At 41.1% G+C, this 23,988-nt stretch overlaps 1 protein-coding gene across 6 annotated transcripts in view; it reads left to right on the top strand.

The window, feature by feature from the left end:
- Positions 1-23,273, top strand: part of FAM110B (family with sequence similarity 110 member B) — a 191,659-nt gene extending 168,386 nt beyond the window's left edge. For 2 of the 6 annotated variants that reach the window (XR_009351766.1, XR_009351763.1), the window contains 3 exons: positions 4,445-4,491; positions 5,185-5,597; positions 23,024-23,273. The gene's annotated coding sequence lies outside the window, so the exon portion shown is untranslated. Of the gene's footprint in view, positions 1-4,441; positions 4,492-5,184; positions 5,598-23,023 lie in introns of all 6 variants that reach the window. The other 4 variants (XR_009351765.1, XR_009351761.1, XR_009351764.1 and 1 more) reach the window with 3 other exon arrangements.
- Positions 23,274-23,988: the final 715 nt, after the last annotated feature.

Raw genomic sequence — 23,988 nt, 5'->3', positions numbered from 1 at the left:
CCTTCAAAGCAATTGGATTTTCCATTGTGCTGCATTGTTACTGTAATAGGAACTTTAGTGAACTTGGGGTAGGAGAGGGGGAGAGAAGCCAGAGAGAGAGAAGTTTTCCTAAGTGCTGTATACTGTTGTGAACTTGACTTTTGGAGATAAGGTTTTTTGGTAGAAATTATGATGTATGAGAGCCTTCCATGGGCTGGGAACTACACTACACGCTGTACCTAGTAGATGAGTTGTTCTATCTCCTCGCAGTAATTCAGGGCTCAGTTGTGCAGAACTGTATGATAGCACTGAACTTGAAATTGAAACAGGCAGTTTGCTGGAAAAGTGACCAAGAATGGGGACTGAGTGAAAACAACCTATTTGCTGGGCTTGTCTGAGATGATTGAGTTGTATAGTTCCCTCCCACCACTGGCCCAGAAAGGCTAAGGAGCTACAAGACCATCATACAGGATTAAATGATGTTCTGGATGCTCCTAGAAAGTAAGTCTTTGAAAGACTTAAACATGTAGAGCCAAAAGGCTTTTCTGTGTGAAAGCTTTCTACAGATGTCTGTGCGGGTGTGGGTATTCATACTTTTATTACAGACGTTGTACTCTATAATTTCAGGATTTGAAAATGTGAATAGAGGGGACAGGATTCTGCAACCTGGGTTTTGTTGGATGATTCTTAATCTAACTGAGCCAGTCCTTTAAGCACACTGATCTCATCGCCACCCTGAGCCTTGCAGATAAAGTAGATGTTGCTGCAGACAGTGCTTAAGGCAGGAGCACGCACACATGCCAGCTACAAAGACAGCCCCATGGGCATCGTCCCCTTTCCTGCCCCCAGTCAGTCACAGACCAGCAAAAACAATGGCCCTGTCTCTCCACCGAGCACTCGTGTGCTCAGCAGAGCTCGTTAAAACGCCACCAACACTGACCTCTGTGTGAGGTGGCATTTCTTTTAAAATGACTGCAGTTTGTCAATCTGCAAAAGGAGATCTTATACCCTGGGGAGGCAGAGCTGAGGATGCAACATGGGAGCTCCCCCCAGAACAGAGCAAAGTCCGTTCAACTGTTCGGAGCGTGAGATGGCCGAAGAAGGGAACAGCATCATGCACCCAAGAAAATAACTGAGGGGCAGAAATAAGGGAGTGGGGGGCAAGCCAGGGAAACTCCCAGAACTAAATGTCTAACCAGTTCAACTAAGACTCCTCACCTAGATTTTGGTGGCAGTAGTTTGATTTGTGAGCGCTCAGGGTAGGTTACCTCTAACAAGTCTTCTGCCAAATAAATACCTAAAAATTCTGTCAAGCTCTCATGTCTCCGATTCGTTCTGATGGCCCCAGTGGGCTGGCCCTGAGTGGATACACAGAACAGCGCAGCCCACCCACAGAGACCACCAGGCTGCCGGGCACCGAGTCCTGGACTCTGGTAGAAAGGAGATATGGAGAAGGGGCCGGCACACTGCTATCCTGTTCTCACTCATGGTTTCAGTGTCATTGACTAGGAGGGAATTCTACGTGGTCGATGGTAAATAACCTACACTGATCTCAGATATTCCTCTGGGTACCACAGTCCTTGGAGGTCATGCCTGTGGGCATTGCTGGTTTGACCTTCACTCTGCAAACAGTACCACTCCTTCCCTGAAGACACCCGTGCCACCCCTCCCCACAGCCACCACTTCCCCTCATGCATCCAGCTTTCAGTGGAGGGTTGGCCTGTGACCCAGGAAGGGCAGTTATAGAGTGTTCCAAGTCACAGGCCACGGGGACAATCAGAAGTCCTCCCAGTGAGAAAGTGGAGGGGAGGGAGATCCACTAGAACAAGCCAACAAGCCAGTAAGGGGTGACCCAGGAGCCATTGGGGGTCACCATGGAGAGTGATGCTAAACCAAGATAGGGGCCATTCGTCAGCCATGCACATCTGATGGTAAGTTCTGTAGCCAAAAAAAAAAAAAAAAAAAGCCACAAAAAACCCTCCCCTCCGCCCCTCCACTTTTCTGCGTTAGTTTCAGTTGGGTTTTCCATCATTTTCAACACAAAGAGTCCTGACGAATGCCCTATGTATGGTGTCTTTGAGAGAGTCTGTTAGTTTAAAGACAGGGAATATTTGCATAGAGTTAGTTTGAGCCGGTTTCCAGGAATCATGCTCTCCTTGGAGACTGTGCCCACTCGAAGTCTTCATGAGAGCTCTGGAGTAGAACCAGAGGGAGCCCATCAATGGATTGTTAAGAATGGTATTTGCTGGGGGTGCCTAGGTGGCTCAGTTGGTTAAGTTTCTGCCTTTGGCTCATGATCCTGGGGTCCTGGGATCAAGTCCCATGTTGGACTCCCTGCTCAGTGAGGAGCCTACTTCTTCCTCTCCCTCTGCCTCGCCTCTCCCCACTGCTTGTGCTCTCTCTCACTGTCTCAAAAAAAAAAAAAAAAAAAAAAAAAAAAAAAAGTCTGGACCACAGAGCACCATTCAACCACCACCCAAGTCAGGGACTCCCTCCACCAGGGTGCAAACGGCCCTCTGAAATAAGGGACACTGAAACATAAATTTGTATGTTCCTATTTTGCAATTAATATGTCATAGTTATAGAAAAACTAATAAGATAACAAGAAAAAGAGGGACTATTTCTCCATCATTCTCACTATACACATAGGTAAAGATATCGCTAATTCTTGACTACCACTCCATTGTACTGGAAACACACAGACCAGGCTGCTACTATTATAATTCCAAGACCTAGCACTATGCTTGCCTCCTAATAAACACGATAAGCTTATTAGAATAGTGAATGGGGGAATGCATGCAGGAAATGGTGTAGCATAATGCAGCTTTTCCAACCCTTCCCAGCTCCCATGAAAAGCTCATATTTGCAAAGCTCTCTGGGATCAATGAGGTTCCTTACAGCTGGAGACAAAGTCCCACTTAAGGGCCTTACCCCAGGTATATAACTCCTACTACAGTTTGAGGAAACTCAGAAGGCGTTCTGCACAGCCTGGTGTCAGACTTACATCAGTAAATGCCTGATACGATGATCACATAGGCTGGGCACTTGTCCCAAGAGGTACTACCCTGATTCTTCCTTCTACAGGAGAATCAAAGCTCAGCTACCCAGCGCCTCTCTTTAGCCCTCGTCTGGGGAAAGGGCATTTCCTCCTCGGTGTGTGAACTTGAACCTGGATCCACAAACCTGAAATGTGATATGTTTCATGTTGGTTAGATTATCTTGGTATTTAGAGATGGGATACATTTGGGGAAACAACACAAGGAGAATAATAAGAGTGATCGAAGTTTACTTTTATTTTGGGATAAGAGACAATCATAGAGTAGACGAGGCATTGATCATTCTTATGTAGTTAAAAAAAAAAAAAGTATTATACAGCTATTCCAAAAACAGAGCTCCAGAGTATTTTAAGAAATGGCACCTCTGTGAGCATGTGTGTATCCTCTCCCACAATAACTGCTCCACAGGAAAGCCTCATTTAGATGTATGAGCTCTAGGCAACTTATTGAAAAGCATATGTCCTTACCGTAATACCATACAACTCCAATGACTTCGGAAATACTCTGTCACCTCAGCTTGGAAATGTGTAATGCACTGTTCATATGGGGTCAGGTGCCTTTCACGGTCCCATGGATTTATTGTGGAAGGGAGCGTTAGTGGTTCACAGCCAATAAATATGGGCTTTGTCTTGCCCCTGACGCACACAGAGCCTAGTGACCCTGCTTAGCCTTGCTCAGTCCCAGACTCTTCATGAAGGGATGACAAGGACAAGTTTTCCGGCTTTTGTGAAAAAGTCCAGCTATAACCATTAACAGTGAGGGGCAAAGTGACTCTTCAAGTTTTATGATTGCCAGTCTTTAAAAATCAGTATCTGAACCTAAGTTCAAGCTTGGATCTTAAAACTCTTTTTTGGTAATACAACAGAGGTCAAAAATCATGTTAGTTTTCTTTCTATATCATGTAAAATTGTATCAGAAAGCTATCTTAGTGAATATTACATTGAAATAAAATATATTATGTGGGGGCACCTGGGTGGCTTGGTTGGTTAAGTGGCCCACTCTTGATTTCAGCTCAGGTCATGATCTCAGGGTCCTGGGATCGAGCCCAGCATCGGGCTCTGTGCTCAGCAGAGAGTCTGCTTGAGGATTCTCTCTTCCTCTTCCCTCTCCCTTCCTCCCTCTAAAACAAATAAATAAATCTTTCGTATATATATTATAAAATGTATAATGTATAAAATGTGTTTTATATATATATATATGCACACATATATAAAGCAATGCTTTATATATGTGGCACCCTATATTAGACCATACTATATTATATTAATTGTTGGTGTGTTGTGCCATATTAATAGTAATCACCAAAATATACTCTGTAAATGAGAAAGAAATAAAATAATAATGAGAACCTGCACATCTTGTACAGCCACTGAACACTCTTCAAATGTAATCACACTTTCTTTTAGCAGCATCCTTGAGAGAGAAGTATGTGAGTCCTTTCTGCATGGCCACCCAGGTAAGATTTTGATTGTACATCCTTAGTCTAGAACATTATACCAGGGCCTGTTTTTCTGGAGTAAAATCTGGGATATTGAGGTCTAACCCAATACTTTTAGGGAGAGCTTTATTTTATCTCTCTCCAAGACACAAGTGTGTCTTTCTGACCGGGCCTGTGTGAAACAAGAGGCTGGAGGTCAAGCAATGTCTCCCTTGAGACTAGCTGACCAATGGTTGTTCCCTCATGGCAAGGGGAATTCAAACATACTGGCTTTCAGTTCTGTCAGAGTACCAGCAGAGGGAGGTGGCTGGGAGGAGTGCTGGTCTCCCAGCCCCTGCCCATGAGGGTCCCGCCTGACTTCACTTTTCTTCCTCTAATGCCCTCACCATCAAATGTCATCTCCTTCTCGGTTTCTTTTTCAACACCACTTATGGAGATTAAATAGCCTTCCCTGACATGCTGGTCATACGATCCCATGGCCCTTTTTGCATATTTTGCCTACTTTTAGTTATTTGCTCTTGTGTTGATTGTCATATGTTTGGTATTACACAGTAAGCACCACGGAGAGAGGGTCATGATGTCTTGTTGTCTGATGTACCCCCAGTGCTTAACCACAGTTCCCGGGTCATGAGTATTTATTGATGGAGTTTTTAAAAGCCTATGTAAATCCCTTGATGCACTCTTTGTGTTATTCATTGTTAATATTATCAGCTTTCAGTTTATGCAGCTAATGGATGTGGAAGAAATTACAGAATTAGGATTTCACCACGTTACCACCAACAGAGCGATAATTGATTCAGGCAAGAATCATCAGTGCATGCCAAAACTTCTAGATACGTGTTTGATGAAGAACAAGGATATTTACATAGCCTCAAAAAATCTCCCCACAAACTACAGGTTAATTAAAAGGAAAATTTTTAATTTTTCTACCTTATAGTAGAGAAACCTAGTAGATACCAACTTAACCAATGGCTCCAAGTAACATCACCAATGCTGCAACCAACCAATATCATGAGATTCCTGGTGTGATGCACCAAAAGGACTGAGCATCACCTCCGTAGAGTCCACGTGGAAGGAGCAGAAAGTCTTTTCCTTGGTTCTCATAACAACACCAAAGATTATAGGTAAGACCCACCCCCATAACACTAATAAGGAAGCACTTGCAGGGAATTAGATGACTTGGCTAATAATTAGCACTAGAAGGTGTCAGAGCCCCACATTTAGAGTGAGACTCCAGCCTTAGTCTTCCATCCATGTCCTGCTGCCTCTCCCAGGCCCTCAAATCCACACAAAAGATGAGTGAGTGGCTCCAACCATGGGAGGGAGCCTAGTGGTGAGCTCATGGAGAGGAAATCTGTGGCTGTGGGTCTCGTCCCACCATGGCCACTATCTATGAGAACACGGCGGGGATGGGGGGTTCCTCTGCACCCATGCTTCCTTTTCTGTAAAAGATGGTTCTTGTATCATCTATGATTCTGGGAAGTAGACCTTTTTCTCTAGACTTTTGATACATAGATTTAGCAACTATTCATTTGCACTATGACTTGGAAACTTGCTATGCATGTTTTAAGAGAGGTAATTTCCTTCAGAGTCAGATGTTTTGACACAATGAGTACAGTATCTTAGATTTGAGACAGGAAGAAAGAAAGGGGAAATGGTACGCTATTGGAGAACTTTCCAGGTGTAATAGAAAATGAAGCAAAATTTCTAACACCCCGACAACAGGTCAGAACCATCCATTCATTCATCCATCCATCCATCCATTCATTCATTTGTTCATTCACTCATTCATTTAATCATTTGGTTGAACCATAATGTCCAAAGCCACATCTCCATCAAACAAATCTCATTATATAATACTCCTCTAGAGGTTAGAAACTGTAAGTCTTCATTGGCTTGACTGAAGCACAAAAAGAACACTGTCCCCCACAAAGAAAAGGAAGGAGTTTTCGCTTTAATGTCTTCATTCCAGGGATATTTAATGTGGACTAGTATGTGCAAGGCATGATTCTCTGGGATACCAAGGGAGGTTTAAAGTAGAACGTGAATAAGGGGATAAAGGATGAGTAGACTGTGCATGTGGAGACGGAAGGAAGGAGCCCTACGTGCAAACACAGGAAGAGAAGTACAGTCCTGTACAAGGAGCCATGCGTATTGTTCCGCTCACTTGCCTAAAGGGTGTGTGCATATCAGGAGAGGGCAACAAGGTGGCCCTCTCATTAACTTTAGAGTTAACGAATCTGAAATCTTTGTTGTAGGTTTTTAGGACTTCATCGGGAGGATTTTTTTTTTTTTTTTTTTTTAGCAGAAGTTTGATGCTGTAGTTTTTTGTTTGTTTGCTTGTTTGCTTAAATGCTGCTAGCTGAAGGAACCATAGAATGTTTGGCATGTCCCCAGTAGCCAACAGTCAGCTGGGAGAGAGCTGGAGCCCAGACCAGGGCCCAAGAAATGAAACCTCTGATTTCAATGGCTACTTGAAGGACAGTGAGTTGGAAGAATCTCAGGGTCTCTCTAAATTCGCTTTTTAAATACTGTGCAGTGAAAAATACTTCTCATCCACTAGACAAGGTTGGTCTCTCCCCTGTTCCCAGGAAACCTAGTCACCTTTCTCAGATACACCCCTGGTTATACTCCAAAACCTTCCCCGTGCCTCCTCCCCACGGACATTATCCCTGTCTTGCACAGTGATGAGGCTCTAGAAATAGGGGGGTGGAAGATGGGTGGAGGGAGAGCAGAAGAGCACTCCGAGCTGTCAGATCTGTGTGGGTCAAGGAGCACCCCACAACAACAGGCAGATAAGGGGGGTTGTTCAGAGAGACTTTGGGGTATTGGAGGGTAAAGGCACATCCAGTCTATGGGGAAGACTGCCCCCCTTGGAAGTAGGTAGCACAAGAGGGGGGATGACCCAACTTCACACCTCTCCACTAGTTCCTAGAGGTTGGGGGGACCAAAAAGCTGTGCCATCCTCCACCCACCACAGATCAGAGCAGCTCCAGCTCAGGTCATTTGGGCCTGTGAGGGCAGCAAATGAGATGCAGAAGGGAGGGATTTGGCCTGCAGGTTTCAGATACCTGTTCCAAGCCCGAAGCTCTTCATTCCTCGGAGGCTTGGATACACTCCATGCACAGAGTAAGTAGAAGGAGCCGACGCTCAAGTCACAGCTGGCAAGATCCACTTAGGTTATGCAGTAGGGCTACTTGAGAATCCAGAAGTAGCCAGGAGGGAAACAGCCCATAAATACTTGATGCTCAGGCATTAGCTCTTGTCTGAGTTCTCAGCATATGTTATTGACAGTCGCAGGCACCTCTGAGAAAATCCTCACACATTTCTGGCAGAGGCCACGGTCTTTCCCTGCTGGTGAGAGTCCTCCACTGGAAGGGTGTCAGAGCCTGAATCATTCTCAGAAATCCCTGAACTAAATTCTTTAGAATCACCTGCCCCCCACCACTCACATACCTGCCTCTGCAGTGGCTTCTGCTGTGTTCTTGTAGGAAAATCAAGCTGTGGAGAAGAAGCAGGGATGAATTATCTGAGAGAGAAGTGTTGACAAGATAAATGATGGTCTTGCCCCTTGGCTCTAAGTTTCTGGAAGAATCGCAGAAAGGGCATGTCTGCTTATCCACATGCTTTACTCTGCAAGGATATTTCATCAGACTATTTAATGAGGAAGTTCACAAACAGTAACAGCAACACTATTCCTAGGGGGTGGGAGGGTCAGGGAACTGGTGCTGGTGTAAAGAATGATTGTTACTATTTCACAGAGAGATCAGGGCAGAAATCACGAGTAAACATTTAGAAACTTATGGCAGGGACTTCTGGGTGGCTCAGTTGGTTAAGCATCTGCCTTTGGCTCAAGTCATGATTCCAGGGTCCTGGGATCTAGTCCCATACCGGGTTCCCTGCTCAGTGGAGAGTCCACTTCTCACTCTGCCTGCTCTTGCCTGCAGCTTCCCCTGCTTGTGCTCTCTTTCTCTGACAAATAAATAAAAATAAATAAAATCTTTTAAAAAAAACCTTTTATGGCAATTTGACATGGCCACGACATGCGAGCCTATGACCAAGGGACCCATCTCACCAAACAGAGTAGAGACAAAAAACACCAGTCTGCAACAGACTGGAAATGAAAACACCAAACAAAAACCAAAACAATCCTTCACTGCGGGTAGCTTTAACAGCAGGGCTATGGCAAGTATGGTGGGGAGGGGACTGGGTTTTAGTGGTTCATCATGAACATGCATGGAGTGTCAGCCTGTGCTAGCAGCTAGGAGCAGAGGCAGCAAGACTGTCCTTGAGGAGCTCATGGTGCTCTTGGCAAAGCAGATGCATCAATGGACTCGTGACCTACTGGGATAGATGCTAGACTAAGCTTACTTTAGTTTTTTTCCCTGCACCTCCAAAGCAAGGATGCTCTTCTTGGTTATTTGGGATGCCTGGTATTAAGGATGCTAGTGTCCATATACTGAGCATTTATACAGTGTCAGCCTTTAAATTTAAAGCTTTGCATGCATTGTCTATTCAATCCCCACCAGAAGCCTGTGGGACAGCTACATTGTTGTCGCTTTCAGCTTACCGATGTAGAAATTGAGGCCCAGGGAGGATACAAAATCTTGTGCGAGATCATAGATTTAATAAATGGAAAAACCAAAATTCACAGATTGCCTGACTTCAGAATCCAGATTCTTTTAGTTTTTTAAAGATTTTATTTATTTATTTGAGAGAGAGAGAAAAAGAGCACTAGCCGGGAAGGAGGAGGGGCAGAGGGAGAGGGAGACGCAGACTTCCTGCTCAGTGGGGAACCCGATAATTCAGGGCTCCATCCCAGGATCCTGAGATCATGACCTGAACTGAAGCCAGATGCTTATCTGACTGAGCCTCCCAGGTGGCCCCAGGATCCAAAATCTTAACCCTTACTTATGTTGCCTTTAACCAGCCACACTGTATTTGCCTGTTAAATGATAGACGCTTGGTACATAGCAGGTGCTTGGGATAGGGTTGATGACTGTTGAGCAAACATTCATTCCCTCCCTCCCCAACCACACTCTAAGAAAGATGTGTACACCCCACACCCCTGATGGTGCATGTGGCCAGGTAACTTGTGTGGCTAGCAGAATGGGTCAGCGTGCCAGCTTTGACCACAAGAGCATCACATTTCCACGTGCCCCTCTTGTGCTCCTGCCTATGCTATTAGGAGATCCTTGGGTATCCAGTGGCCTAAGGAAGACAATGAATGGAGTAGACCTGGTCCTATGTCAGAGTTGAGAACCAAACTCAGCCGAGACACCTCCATCAGGCGACACCCACCGAATGGGCAGATGAGGATAAATGCTTGATGTTGTATGTATGTGGGTTTATAGTCATGATTGTGCATTTTGTAGCAGTACCTGACTAACAACAGGTTTAAGAAATATTTGCCGAATAATGTATCTGGTGCCATGGGGGCATAGAAAAAGATACTGACTCAGTGGATGCGGGGAGGAAAGTGTCCTCCTAGAGAAGCTCCTTCCTGAGTGGTTAATCCTGCAAGCTTATTTACGAGTGGATCCCCAGTGCCTCAGCCAGCACCTAGCACTGACCTGTAAATTAACATAATTTAGATGAATGAATACCAAAAATAAATTAGGTTAATATAAAGTGAGGTCTATGAGCTAAAAAAGGACTTTTTATCTAAAGGACTAAAGTTGGGGCACCTGAGTGTCTCAGTCAGTTGGGCGGCCGACTCTTGATTTTGGCTCAGGTCATGATCTCAGGGTCATGGGATCAAGCCCCGTGTCGGGCTGCACGCTCAGCACAGAGTCTCTGCTCTTCCCTCTCCCTGCCCCTACCCCTGCTGCTACATGTGTGCTCTCTCTCTTTCTCAAATAAATAAAATCTTTTTTTAAATTAAAAATAAAAAGGGTTAAAGTTATCAGTACTAAAATTTACAACCTAGAGGCAGAATGTTCCTCAAATTTGGTAACTATTCAGCGTCTTCAATCTGAAACAGCCATAGCTGGCTCTTTATCCTGGGGTACCCTTTGATGTCACATAAAGGCAATGCCAAAAATGCAGCCCTTTCTTTCTCTCCCAAAATGTGGATGTTCACTCAGTACATGCATTGGTATCTTGCTGCCTGGACTCAGAGAAGAAGCGACAAAATGTCACAAGATCGACAATTGGCCCCGAACTGCCAGTCGAAAAGAAAACTAGAGGTACTACTAGCAAACTTCCAAGAAATGCTGCACACTCAGAAGATTCTGGCCAGATTTGTACAGTGCAAAAGGTTTAAACAAAACATCCAAACTTCTGCGTGCTTAGCAATGCTGCACCTCTCTGAACCTACCACACCCAGACACATCAAAAGCAAGAGAATGAGAAAGAGTGAGCAAGCTCATGAATAAAAATTACATTTGGCTCTAAATGCCCCTTTGCTCCTAGTGGCTTCCCACAGAAGGAGGATAGACTATTTTGAGCAGATCAAGCAAAACCACCAGCATATGTAGGTTACATCTGAAACAAAGTCATTACCATGTGAAGTATCCTTAGCAGTCATAACCCTAAGAACACAGTGCAGTAGACTTGTGTGTAGTAGCACACCTTGAGGTGGAAATGGGTTTTTCCTGAAGAATGTATTTCTAGTTCATCTCCATGAATATTTGATGTATCTATATTACTGGGCTTTCAATTTGTCTGCTGCTTGAGCAGATGGCTAGTAGTATAAAAACTTGGAACTTATTAACACATCTGAATCCCAAGCCACTTGGTTCATTTTGAATACCAAATTAAGTATTTGGATGTTTTAAATTAAAACACATAATTCTTAAAACCTTGACCACGGGTTTAGATTCTGTAGTCAGATTAACTAATGAAGTCACAAATCATGGAAGATTTAAAAAAAAAAAAAATAAGGCACGACAGAGCCTCTTTAAAAGATGATTTGTCCTCAGGAGGGAAGATGTAAAACATTTCATGCCAACCCCTTCTACCCTGATTATTTATATACCATACATTATAAAGGCACCTTATTTTCTTCTGTACCACTCATGGGACATTTTCACTATGTCACTCATCAGTCAAAATGTTCTTATATTATTGTATATGAAACCAAGTTTGCCTCATAGTTTCAAAACTCCCTGGACAATTTTTTCATTGGCTTTACCTTCTTTCCTCAGGGATCTACTATTCCCTTCTCTCTTCTACCTCCTAACAAATCCCTGTGCCTTCCCAATTCATTTGGCAAAGATATGGCAATGAATTAATGTGCTTTGGTACTTGGTGACTCTTCCGGGGCGGCAGGAGGAAGAAAGAAACCCCATGTCTCCCGCTCTGGGGAGCAGGAAACCTCTGTCCTACTGCCTTCTGCTCCCTCCAGCTACAGTCCTGGGCAACTTCTCCCATGGCCCAAAGATTCAGTCCCTGCAGAATCGATCCCTTGTGGACAGCCTCAGATGCTCCCTTCTGTGTGGCCTTGCCTGTCTGTCCTTAATCATGATGTGGAATTCCTGAAGTTAAAAGTCCCCCCCACCGGACAAACAAGCCCCCTTCCCTGGATTGATCCATAGTCTCCTCCAGCTACCCTGTCTCCTTTTTCTCTGTCCGTTCAAAGCCAAACGTCTCTGAGGACTTGTCCACATTCTCTGCTTCTGCTCTCTCATGTACTGTTCACTTCTTAACTCACTGCAATCAACCTCTGATGCTCTCAAGTCACTGACACTCCCCATGTCGGGGTTGCCCAGGACCCCCATGTTGCCAGGTGAAGTGGGCATTCCCACCTACCTGCATTCACTTGTTTCCTCCTGGGACATCCTTCCCCTCCTCCGCTGTCATGGCACCATCTTCTCCTGCTTTCCCTCTTGCTGTGCTGACAGCTCTCTCTGTTTCCTTTGCCTCTTTTGCCAAAACTTTAAAAAGGGTGGAATGCTTCAGAGCCCATTTTTCTACTCTGCTTTATTTTTTCTATATTCTCATTCAGTCTCATCAGTATGTTGATGGCACAGGCTTGTGTCTTCAGCTCTAGCCTCACACCTGAGTTGTAGACTTACACTCTCTGCTTGTGATCTCTCCCTGTATAACTTGAAACCTGAAATGAGATACATAACAACAAAACACCACCTAGTCACTGATTTCACTTCTCGCCCTCTCTCTTCACCCCTCGGTCTCCCCCATCTTGGTGATTGGCATCACTGTCCCCTTGCAGTTCAAGCCATTCCACTACCCACGCTTTAAATGACTAAGTCAGTCCTGTTGGCTTTATTGTCACAGTGTATGCCCAATTTCTTTACTGCTTTTCACCCCTCAGGTACCACCCTTGTCTAAGACATTACCATCTGTCACCAAGAATATGGCACCAGAGCTGTAGTTCTCAAAGTGTGGTCCCTGGACGGGCAGCATCTGCATCATCTGGGAAATTGTGAAATACAAATTCTGAAATATTGAATCAGAAATTTGGGGGGAGTGGCCCAAGCCCTCCTGGGGATTCTGGTAAAATCCAGAAAGCTGACTTAACTCTTTCTGCTTAATTTTTGTCTTACATAACACTGTCTTTTTTTTTTTTAATTTTTACTTATTTATTTGAAGGAGAGAGTGTTGGGGGGGATGTTGAGTGAGGGAGAGGCACAGGGAGAAGCAGACTCCAAGCTGAATAGGGAGCCCTCTGTGGGACTCCATCCCAGCACCTTGAGATCCAGACCTTCGCCGAAGGCAGATTTCTTAAACTACCAGACACCCAGGCACCCCTTAGACCATACTGTCTTGCAATAAAACTTCCAGTGACTCAAACTTGTTATAAAAAAATTAACCATAGCACATACTGTTCTAAGTGTTCAGGTCCCTTTCTACATCTCTGATCACATGTCATGGCACATCTCCCATCCTGCCCCAATGCTCCTATTTCATTGACCTTTTCTGTTTTTTGACTGTGTGAAACTCATGTCTACGTCAGTGCCTCACACTGACTGTTCATTATTCCTGCAATGCTTTTCCCAAATCCCCCCAGTCTACCTCATTCTCACTGGTTAGATTTCAGCTGAAGTGTAAACTCTACAGAGAATCTCCCCTAAACTTCTTATCTACTCACCTGATCACTTCCAATTGAGTTTTTTGTTTTGCTCATAACATTTATCACTACTTAAAACCATATTATTTTTCACTTTCCCTGGTTATTGTTTGTCTTTCCCACTTGAATTTAAGCTTCAGGATAAGGGTGACTTTATCTCATTCATTACTCTATCACCAATGCCTAGAACAGTGCCTGACACATCCACATTTGTTGAATGAGTGAAGATCCATGTTCTAGAGCTATCTCTACCTTGAACTTGGCTGTGTGACTTTGAGTTAGTAACATTTCACGACCTGAGTATCTTATCCTGGATGAGTGAAGATGCTGGAGTATTTAATTTCTAAGTTCCTTTCCATTTTTATAAGTTGTTAAAATCTATCAATGTTTTATATATTTTAAGAATGTTTTAAGGATCATTAAGAATCATGTTTTAAGGGGCACCTGGGTGGCTCAGTGGGTTAAGACGCTGCCTTTGGCTCGGGTCATGATCTCAGGGTCCTGGGATCGAGTCCCGCATCGGGCTCTCTGCTTGGCAGGGAGCCTGCTTCCGCCTTTCTCGCTGCCTGCCTCTCTGCCTACTTGTGATCTCTCTCTCTCAAGTAGATAAATCTTTAAAAAAAAAAAAAGAGTCATGTTTTAAGAATCATTTAAGGCATTTCAAATAATCGTCCTATATGCAGTAAAGTAAACACCAGAAAAGATGTTTTAAGAAGAAAAGAAAATAAGGAAAGAGGGAATAACAGAGAATGAAAGATAATGAGAAGAAAAAGAAGAGGAGGAGGAGGAAGAAGGGAAAGAGAGAGAAGAACTTCCTATAGTCCCACAAACCAGAAATAGTTATTGTTTGAATTTTTGTGTATTCTACCCAATATTTTTGCTATGGGTATTTTGCTTTCCCATCCTTAAAAATGGGATTATGTTATACTTTTTTTTTTAAATTTCCAATTACTCTTAAAGTTTTATGATAATCTTTTTTGTATGTATTAGTTAAGGTTCTCATTTGCAAACAATAAAACTTATCTCTGGCTAAAATTAACAGAAAAGGAACTTAGGAAAATGATATTGAGGAGCTCACCAAAAAGGCTAAAGAGTCATGACTGAAGCTCACTCTACTCAAAACAGTACTCAAAATGATACCAAAGATTGAAGCTATGAATACAGCTATTGCCACCCATGCAATCCACCACTAGAATCAATTTTTTACATCACCTACTTTCATTTCAATACATGACTGGTGAATGCCTATGTTATGTGCACACACCTTAGCAGCAAGAAAGCCAGGAAAAGAAGGATCTGGTATTTTCAGCTTTCAAAATGGAAGCCAAGTTTTGCTCCATAAAATAAGGAATTGCCCCAATATAATTCTTCATAGATGCTACATGGCCTGAAAAGAAGGCAAATTTCCAGTACAAATCACTTCTTAAGACAGACACAATGACATGTACACACACATACACACACACACACACACACACACACTGTGCAATTATAATGCAACATATAATGCAGCTAATGGTCTCACACCTGAAAATATGATCATCAATTTCCCAAAAATGATCAATCCAAATTCTTTAATTACTACAGCCATCATGATTCAAAATGTCAAAACTATGTCCATTCCTTCCTTAGTTCTTCATAATCCTTTCTTTTTACCCTGTAGCCCATGGACTACATAGTATAGTCAACAGCCACTAACATACACACAAAGATAAGAGAAGAAAGAACAGTAGTGGTTAATAAATATATGCATGAAAATACAAGGAATAAAATGCAATTACATGGCATGGTCCCGTTTCTGCAACTAGTCCCCAGGCTTTATTTGGTAATTATGTTTTGCCTCTTCCTCTACCCAGTCCTTTTGCCTTCTGCCAGCATTTTATGGAATGATGAAAATTTTTGTTTCTAGAGGCTGTGTCCCCTTGGTAGTACTTCTATTATAGGCTTCCTTTACTTTTTCATGTACCAGTTGATGTCCTAACTACTTCTGTAGTTTATTAGCAATCTGATTTTCCATAGAGTTAATCATCCCAGTGAACCATAACCCTATTTTCTTACCTGTTTTTCCAGTGAATGAAAAGCCTGAAGTATAGGTAGCAATTTTAGCGTGACCAGCTACATAACTTGCAAAACTGTTTGTGAAATAAAATATGGGTCTCTTGTTAAATATGTATTAAGAATTTCAAGATGGGGTACCTGGGTGGCTCAGTCATTAAGCACCTGCCTTTGGCTCAGGTCATGATCCCAGGGTCCTGGGATTGAGCCCCACATCGGGCTCTCTGCTCAGCGGGAAGTCTGCTTTTCCCTCTCCCATTCCCTCTGTTGGGTTCCCTCTGTTGCTGTCTCTCTCTGTCAAGTAAATAAATAAAATCTTAAAAAAAAAAAAAAGAATTTCAAGATGACAACAGCAGAGCATTAAACCAAGCATGGGGTGCTTCTACGCATAGGACGCTGTGGGACTACAGGGACTGCAAGCCCACGGGTTGCACTGAGTTTCAGTTTTTCATTCAATGGAACAAGTATTGTATCCTATAGTAGGCTGTATTTCATTGCTACATCAATATCTGTTTCATTCCACATGCTTATCTTCCAATGTATTATTATTAACACTCCTGCACTGAGAGGTGAGGTCTATGTCCCCTCCCCTTAAACTTGGCAAAATCCTTGTAATTGCCTTAACCAACATAATGTTTTTCTCTCTCTCCCTCCTTCTGTCTTTCTCTTCCCACACCCACCCCTTCTTCCCTACCTCACTCTCCCTCTTTCCATGTACTCTGGAACTTTGAATTACCCTAAAGTTGCTATGCTGGAGCGATCATAGGAAGAGACTACATAGTGAGGTACTCAATGAGCTCCAGCTGTTCTGGTCCCCAGCTGTTCTAGTCACCCAGTCCAGGCTAAATGACTAAGTGAAGAAGCAGCCTTGGACCCCAGTCCCAGCTACCATCTGCCTACAACCTTATGGGAAATCTCAAACCAGAATCATTTAGTCAAATACATCCACATGTTTTACCCAAAGTCTTCGTGATAGATAGATAATAAATGATGATTACCATTTTAAACCATTAAGTGTTGGAGTGAATTCTTTTTCTACAGCAGTAGATAACTAATCCAGATCCCTTGAGCAATAACCTTCAGCCATCAAAGTCCATGTTTTAGGGATGGGAAGCAAAAAAATTATGCAAAAGGATCATTCAGTATAATAGTGAGAGATACACTCATCCTTATATACAATGATCCTTGGATGATAGTGTTCTATTTAGAGAGAGAACAGCACCATATACGGAGGTGGGTTCAGACTTAATAGTGAATCCTAGAGGATAGTACCACAAACTTACAAGGGTGGTTTCCCAGTTAAAACTGTAATGGAAATGTCAATAAGAATTTTGAGAGCAAAAGGAGCATTTTGAATAATTATTCGGGAACAATAAGGCATAAATCAAGGCCATCTTAGGCACAGCAAGATGTATGGTCACTCTATCAATAACATACTTCTGGTTCCTGGGATATATAGTAAGACTGGTAAGTCACATGAACATTAACAATCATCTTACATCTACTGATGTAAATTCCTTGGTCAAAATAATGTTGTCAGGGATACCAGGATAGAAAATAAAGTCTTCAGCAAATCAATGATAAGTGATTTGGGGCATGAAAGTGACTTCAAATATAGAATACCTGTATTCTATATATATTCCACTGGGGACAAATTGCTGCTCCTCCACGAAAGGCACATCCATCCATCACCAGGTGACCAGCTGGTCCACCCAAGATGTGTCATCTGTTGGGACTCATAGTGGTCACTGGTGGTGTGGTTCAGCAGCCAGATGACCATAGGAGATGTTCAGGAAATGGTAGCTGGTAATTACAAGTTTGTGTTTCAATATCTGGTAGGCACACTCCTGTCTTAACAATTTTTTTTTTCTAAAGATCCTTCACTTCTTGAGCCTGTATTATTTTAGTGGAATTTCAGAATTTTGTTCCAATTTCCAAAACTCTCTTAAGGGATTCTGATTAGAATTCTAGCTAATTTATAGATTAATTTGGGACTTAATGAAGGCTATAGAGGGAAAGTTGCATTCTTAGACATATAAACTAGTCAAGGTATTCATGAAACAATATTCCACTGCTTAATACCTGGCATATGATACCTCATAACAGATCCCATTGTGAGCACTTTAAAATTGACCAGTTCCAAGTCTTTCCTAGAAGAAAAAAAAAAATCAAGTTTTCCCAAATGATTGTTGAGATTTGTTCATGGGAACAATTCAGGTAGAATGTGTAATAATAATCTACAGTTCCTTGGAAAATATCAATTAGATATTTTGATATGTTGGCTCCATTCAACAGTAATCAGACATATGGTCCTTGGAGCTTCCTGTGACTTCATGTAAGTGATCATTTCACAATGGTTCTTTCAAAATATTTCTTATATTTTAAATGTGCAGCTTTTCTGGTGGGTCAGCTGTACTGTAGGAGCTAAATTCCGTTTCTTTTTTTTTTTAAATATTTTTATTTTTAAGTAACCTCCACACCCATTGTGAGGCTCAAACCTACAACCCTGAGATCAAGAGTCACATGCTCCACTAAGCTAGCCAAGTGCCCCTGTTTCTGGCAAAAGAATTGTTATGCATTAGTTTCTTGCTTGGCAAAATAAATAAGATCTAAACAAAAGATTATTCCCATTTATTTTTTGAGAGTGGGTGAAAACTACATATGGTAGTAGATAAGAAACATTTTTCAGAAAGTTCTTAAAAGCCATTAATCAGGCAGACATAGTGATCTGAAAATTCTGTCTTGCTTTTCCAGTATCTTGAGGCAACTTTACAAATTTCTTGGTGAGGTTACAAATCTAGTTAATTGTATTAGCATCTAGCATAATTAACATTAAAATGCATTTCTGTGACATTTCCATATTCAGAATTACTTATTCTTAACTAACCTAAGAAGTGGGTAAAGATATATGAAATTTGTAAAAAAATATCTAGGTTTATGGGGAAAAAATTACAAGAATTTACTAATAAGCCTTTATTCTGGTAACTTCTAACGTTTCTAGTTAGAAATGATTTTCTTAAATGTCATTTGGAAGCAGATAATAACATCAGAATAAAAGTCTTACAAAAGAGGTTTAAGATTATTTAGTTGCAGAGACATTCAGGGAAAAGTAGATAAATAAATTGCTTACTACTCACTTAACAGAAGACTCAGAGCACACTATACCCTTTCATTTAAATTTTTATTGAGGTACATCATATATCCAGTAAAGTGCACAATTCTTAATTGATGTATTTTAATATGCATATATACCATGAATGATGTTATTGTCTGCTTCCAAATGACATTTAAGAAAATCATTTCTAACTAGAAATCAAATCAAATGACAAGACATCCCAGAAGGGTCTCAAGGGTCTTCCAGCCAATATTTCCCCAGCCAAAGGTAAATGGTAGTTTACCGCTATCACTGTAGATTAATTTGCCTGCTCTTGACCTTCAAGTCAATGAAGCCACTTGTAAATATAATATGTAAAATTATGTGACCGACTTCCTGCATGTAACACTATATGAGATTCATCCATATTGTTACATGTAGCATCCATTCCATTTTCATTTCTGCAACTCAAGAGTAAAAACTGAACAGTAAAAACTCTGAGAGAGTTTAGAGAAGAGCAAAGAAATAGCTAAAATTTGGTTAGTTAAGCATTGGTCTGCATCTGCATTTAATCTCCAAATGAAAAGAGCCAGGATTACTGTTTATAACTCTCACATCCCAGAATGATCAGCCATGAACCCCAAGGGCCTCAAAATGGAAAGCACCCATAAGAAGCATCTCCATAAGGAAGAAGAGAGGTGAAGGCACGCATCCTCCGGGACCTGGACAATAAAAGAGTTTACACAGTAGTTATCAAATGAGTATTTTGAGTATTTAAAGGGAGTATTCTCATTCTGGCAAAAACATGGTTGGAGTCTTAAATGGAATGGGTAATGACATCAAATTAAAGATGAGAAAGCTTTAATAACTATGAGAACGTGGAATCATATAGAAGGCAATTATACTATCTCCTTCTCCGGGAAGTTTAGGGAAAAAATAGGAAATAAGCATTTCCAATAAGCACATGAAAATATTCAACCTAATCAAAATAAAGTAGAATTGACCCTTGAATTGTGCAAATCCACTGATATGCACATTTTCCCCTCAATAAATACAATATGGTACTATAAATGCATTTTCTCTTTCTTATACTTAACATTTTCTTTAGCTTACTTTATCATAAGAAAACAGTACCTAATAGGCATAACATTAAAAAAAAAGTGTGTTAATCAACTATGTTATCAGTAAAACTTTCAGTGAGCAGTAGGTTATTAGTTAAGTTTTGAGAGAGTCAAAAGTTATACACAGAATTCCAACTGCAGAGGGTTAGCACCCCTAGCCCCCATTGTTCAAGGGTCAACTCTATTAGAACAATAATAATCAGAAATTGCAAAAGTTAAGAAAGATCCCAATATCAGTGCTGGCCAGAATGTGGGGAATGAGCACTCTAAACACAGCCAGTGGAATATAAATTAGTACACCATTTCTGGAGAACAGTTTGTCAGTATGAATTCACTACACTCTAGTAGTAATTCCATGTCTAGGGATTTCTTTTCAGGAAATAATGATGAAAATAGAATTATATGCAAGATTAGTTTTTATAACAACATTTACTGAAATTTAAATATCTAATAATTAGATACTAGTTTCATGACTATCATATAGTAATATGACATAATAATATACAGCCAAAATCAGAAAAACAGACTCTTAACTATGTAAGAGAACAAACTGATGGTGACCAGAAGGGAAGTGGGTAGGGGTTGGGTGAGACAGGTGAAGGGGATTAAGAGTACGCTTATCATGATGACTACTGTGTAATGTATGAAATTGCTGAATCACTGTAGTATACACCTGAAACAAATAACAACACTGCATGTTAACTCACTAAAATTAAAACAATAAAATTTTTAAAAATTAAAAAAAAGACTTACTTTTAAAAGAATATTAAGTGGCATGAGAAAATACTTTTGAATAATGCCAGGTGAAAAAGAAAGACATAGGACTGTATCCAGCAGCTGTCATAAACTCTTTTCTGTTTGGTCTATATAATGCTTTAAAAAAGTTTAAGGTTGAGGCACCTGGGTGGTTCAGTGGGTTAAGCTTCTACTTTCAGCTCAGGTGGTGGTCTCAGGGTCCTGGGATCGAGCCCCAAGTCAGGCTCTCTGCTCAGCTGAGAGCCTGCTCTGCCACCCCCACCCCCCTCCTCGCCTGCCTGTCTGCCTATTTGTGATCTCTGTCTGTCAAATAAATAAATAAAATCTTTAAAAAAAAAAAGTTTAAGGTTTATGGAGCACCTACGTGGCTCAGTTAAGCATCAGACTCTTGGTTTTGGCTCAGGTCATGATCTCATGTGTTGTGAGATCAAGTCCGGCATCAGGCTCTGCACTAAGGGCAGAGTCTTGGGATTCTCTCTTCCCCTCTGCCCCTCCCTCCCACTCACATGCTCTCTCTTTCTCTCTAAAATAAATAAATAAATCTTTAAAAAAATTTCTTTAAAGTTAAGGTTTCCAGAGACCTTGGTGCTCTGACTTTCTGCAGAACAAGGTATTCGTCCCCTGTATTGATGGCAGTGTGCTAATGGATCATGGTCTGCAGGAAGGACACATACTCAGGGTGTCCTAATAAGTGAAAGAGTGCCATAGAGTAGGAGATTAACCTTACAAATATAGAATGGCCTGCTGCATTGTAAAATTTTAAAGGGCTGAATGGTCTGGGCACGGAGGTCAACCCTTTTATGATAAAAGACAGCACATCTTGTATCACTTGGATTTGTAGGCAACATATAACTTGGGACCACCACTCCTCCAACCATTTATCAAATGACTCCAAAGGCTTCCTGTTTTGGGGGAAACCCAAAACAACAGAAGGTACTGCTGCAGGTCTAAGTCCTGCCATTCATGCTGCATGGCCCTACAGAGCCCCCAGTGCTAGAGAATTCTTTGTGTGGCAGTCGCTAATTAAAGAGGTAGAACCCTAGAGTTCTGGGGTGAGGACTTGCTTTCCACAGCAGGAAACTGAACAGCGACTCCCACATGCTCCTGGGCCCCAGTAGAGATGGAGTAATTGACAGTGGGATATCCAGTGACAGTGTGATCAGTCTGGCGACCACAGGCTGGGGTCTGTCACAAGCTAGAGCTGGCCAGAGAGCAATTGGTTGTGCTATGGAGATGGTACACAGTGGGGGATCCTCTCAGGGCAGGTGGAGAGAGCACAAGTAAGATTCAGAAGTATGTCACTTCCTTTAGCTCATACCTGAGGCCTCCAAGGATGTTGACAGGAAAAATCTGAGGTTCTTCCTGGATTAACTCTGTGTGTATTTGTGTGAGCTGAAAATGGATTCTGCTTCACTAGAGCCAATTCTGACAAATGGCCACATTCATATAACCCACACGTTTATCAAGACAAGTTATCTACTTCTAAGGAGTGATTTGTATACAGACTTTCTCAAAGATAGCTAAATGAACTAATCTCTCAAAACTATGTTTCATAGGAAAATGACATCGTTCTGTAATCACAGTACTAATCTTAAATTAACTGTGGCTTTACTTGCTGTAGTCAGATTATTTAGTAGAACGGATGAATAAAACTCAAAATTTAGCTAGTACACAATTACTAGACTTAGACCCATTATAAATGAACTGTCAAAATATATTGATTTGTATGGGCAATAAACAAATATATAACTTTTAAATTCTTGGTCATTTACTATATTTCTCAGGATAACATTTTTATATTCATAATATTAGACAGAAACCCATTATTTATCTCTATCATCTATCATCTACCTACTTACCTGTCTATCTATCTATCTGTTATCTATCTCTATCTTGTATTCTGATCCCTTTTAGCTCTGCTAGAGAGTAACGTTTGGGTTACATTAGTTTTTGTCATAAATCAGAAATGTCCTGATTCAGGTACTCGTGAAGTTTTAGTGACAGTTTGTTTGCTTGTATTCAATAACAGAAGGACTAGAATAGGTCTTCAAATGGATTCCTTGGTACTAGTGGCTCTTCTAAACATATCTAATTTGAATTTTTCATTTACACAGCTGGTTTTATTTGCTCTGAGGTATTATTGCAAAAAGGATAGAAGCAACACATGTGTTATACTAAGCTTAAGGCTCATTTAAACATTTTATCTTCCAAATCCTGAACTACAATTGACCCCTTCAAAGTTCAGATTTATACTTAACTTGTGGAATTATTAAAATCCCTATTTTTATGAAAGCAGTCACAGAAAAAATATTGGGAATAAAATCTGTCTCTCAAAGTCTACTAAGTAATTATAAATGGAACTAAAATTATTTACACAATTTTCCTTAAATAACTCTAAAGGGTATGATTTAACTATACAAATAAAACAATTCTGTATTTGCTATTATTTCACTTGTTTAAATTGTTATTTGTTTCTACTTCTTTATTATCTAGGCTCCTGAGTCAAAAAAGTCAGACACGAAAGGCCCCTTGGATGTTGTCCTATCTTCAAATATTAGAAGACTTACTTTCAAACATTAACTTTATGTTTTGCTGATGACTTTTTTATGGCATCTATTATAAAGTTACCAGAGAAAGAAATGTAGTGATGGAACCATAAAAAATACATAAAATACATCATGTGGACTATTTTATATTCATCTTAAGACTAAAAGCTACTGTAAACTGGGATAGTGTGAATAAAATAAATCATTTTAAATCATCTCTTTGGGTGTCATATTTTTTATCTAGTTTCACTTTAGAAACATGAAATGCATTATTTGTCAAAGCACTGGTTTTCCCCCACCAAAGGTACAATTGATTACCTATGGAAACAGACACATGCCTTTAGCAAATCTGAGGCGCGATCACCACGATTTGCATCACATTAAATTCTTGCTGCAATGATCAGTCCTTTTATTTAGTGATTTATCATGCCCTTGGAAGATAGACTGGGGACAGTTAAGGAGGAAGATGATTGGTGTCTTGGTAATGGCAGGACCAAGGATGTGAAGGCAGATGAGCACAGAACAATACTTGGAAGGGTGTTTTCCCAGTGCTCCCACTTTTCTATGGCAAGACCCTTGGCACAAGAGCCTAGATGATCAGACACAGTGGAGGGAGAATGTGCCAAGGCATGAAGGCTCTTGGATGCAAAGAAAGAAGGACTTGCTATGGGCGATAGAGGGAGGATATTGAAAGAATATTTTTAAATAGGCCCTTGGCATAAGTGACTGATTTAGGAAGGGTACTTGAACATGTGTTTATTAGTTCTTTTATTTAACAAATAACAGTTATTAAACTGTGCCAGGTGCCTTCTAAATATGGCAACACAAAGGGACCTTTTGATGGTTCTTTCCCTCATAGATTTCACACAGCTTCTGGTGAGACTGTATAGGATGAATTGGAAAAACAAAATA

The sequence above is a fragment of the Mustela lutreola genome, chromosome 3 (genome assembly GCF_030435805.1).
Source record: "Mustela lutreola isolate mMusLut2 chromosome 3, mMusLut2.pri, whole genome shotgun sequence".
In the NCBI taxonomy this organism is placed as follows: Eukaryota; Metazoa; Chordata; class Mammalia; order Carnivora; family Mustelidae; genus Mustela; species Mustela lutreola.
The sequence above is the reverse complement of the archived record's forward strand: the minus strand, read 5'-3'. Positions and strand labels throughout refer to the sequence as shown.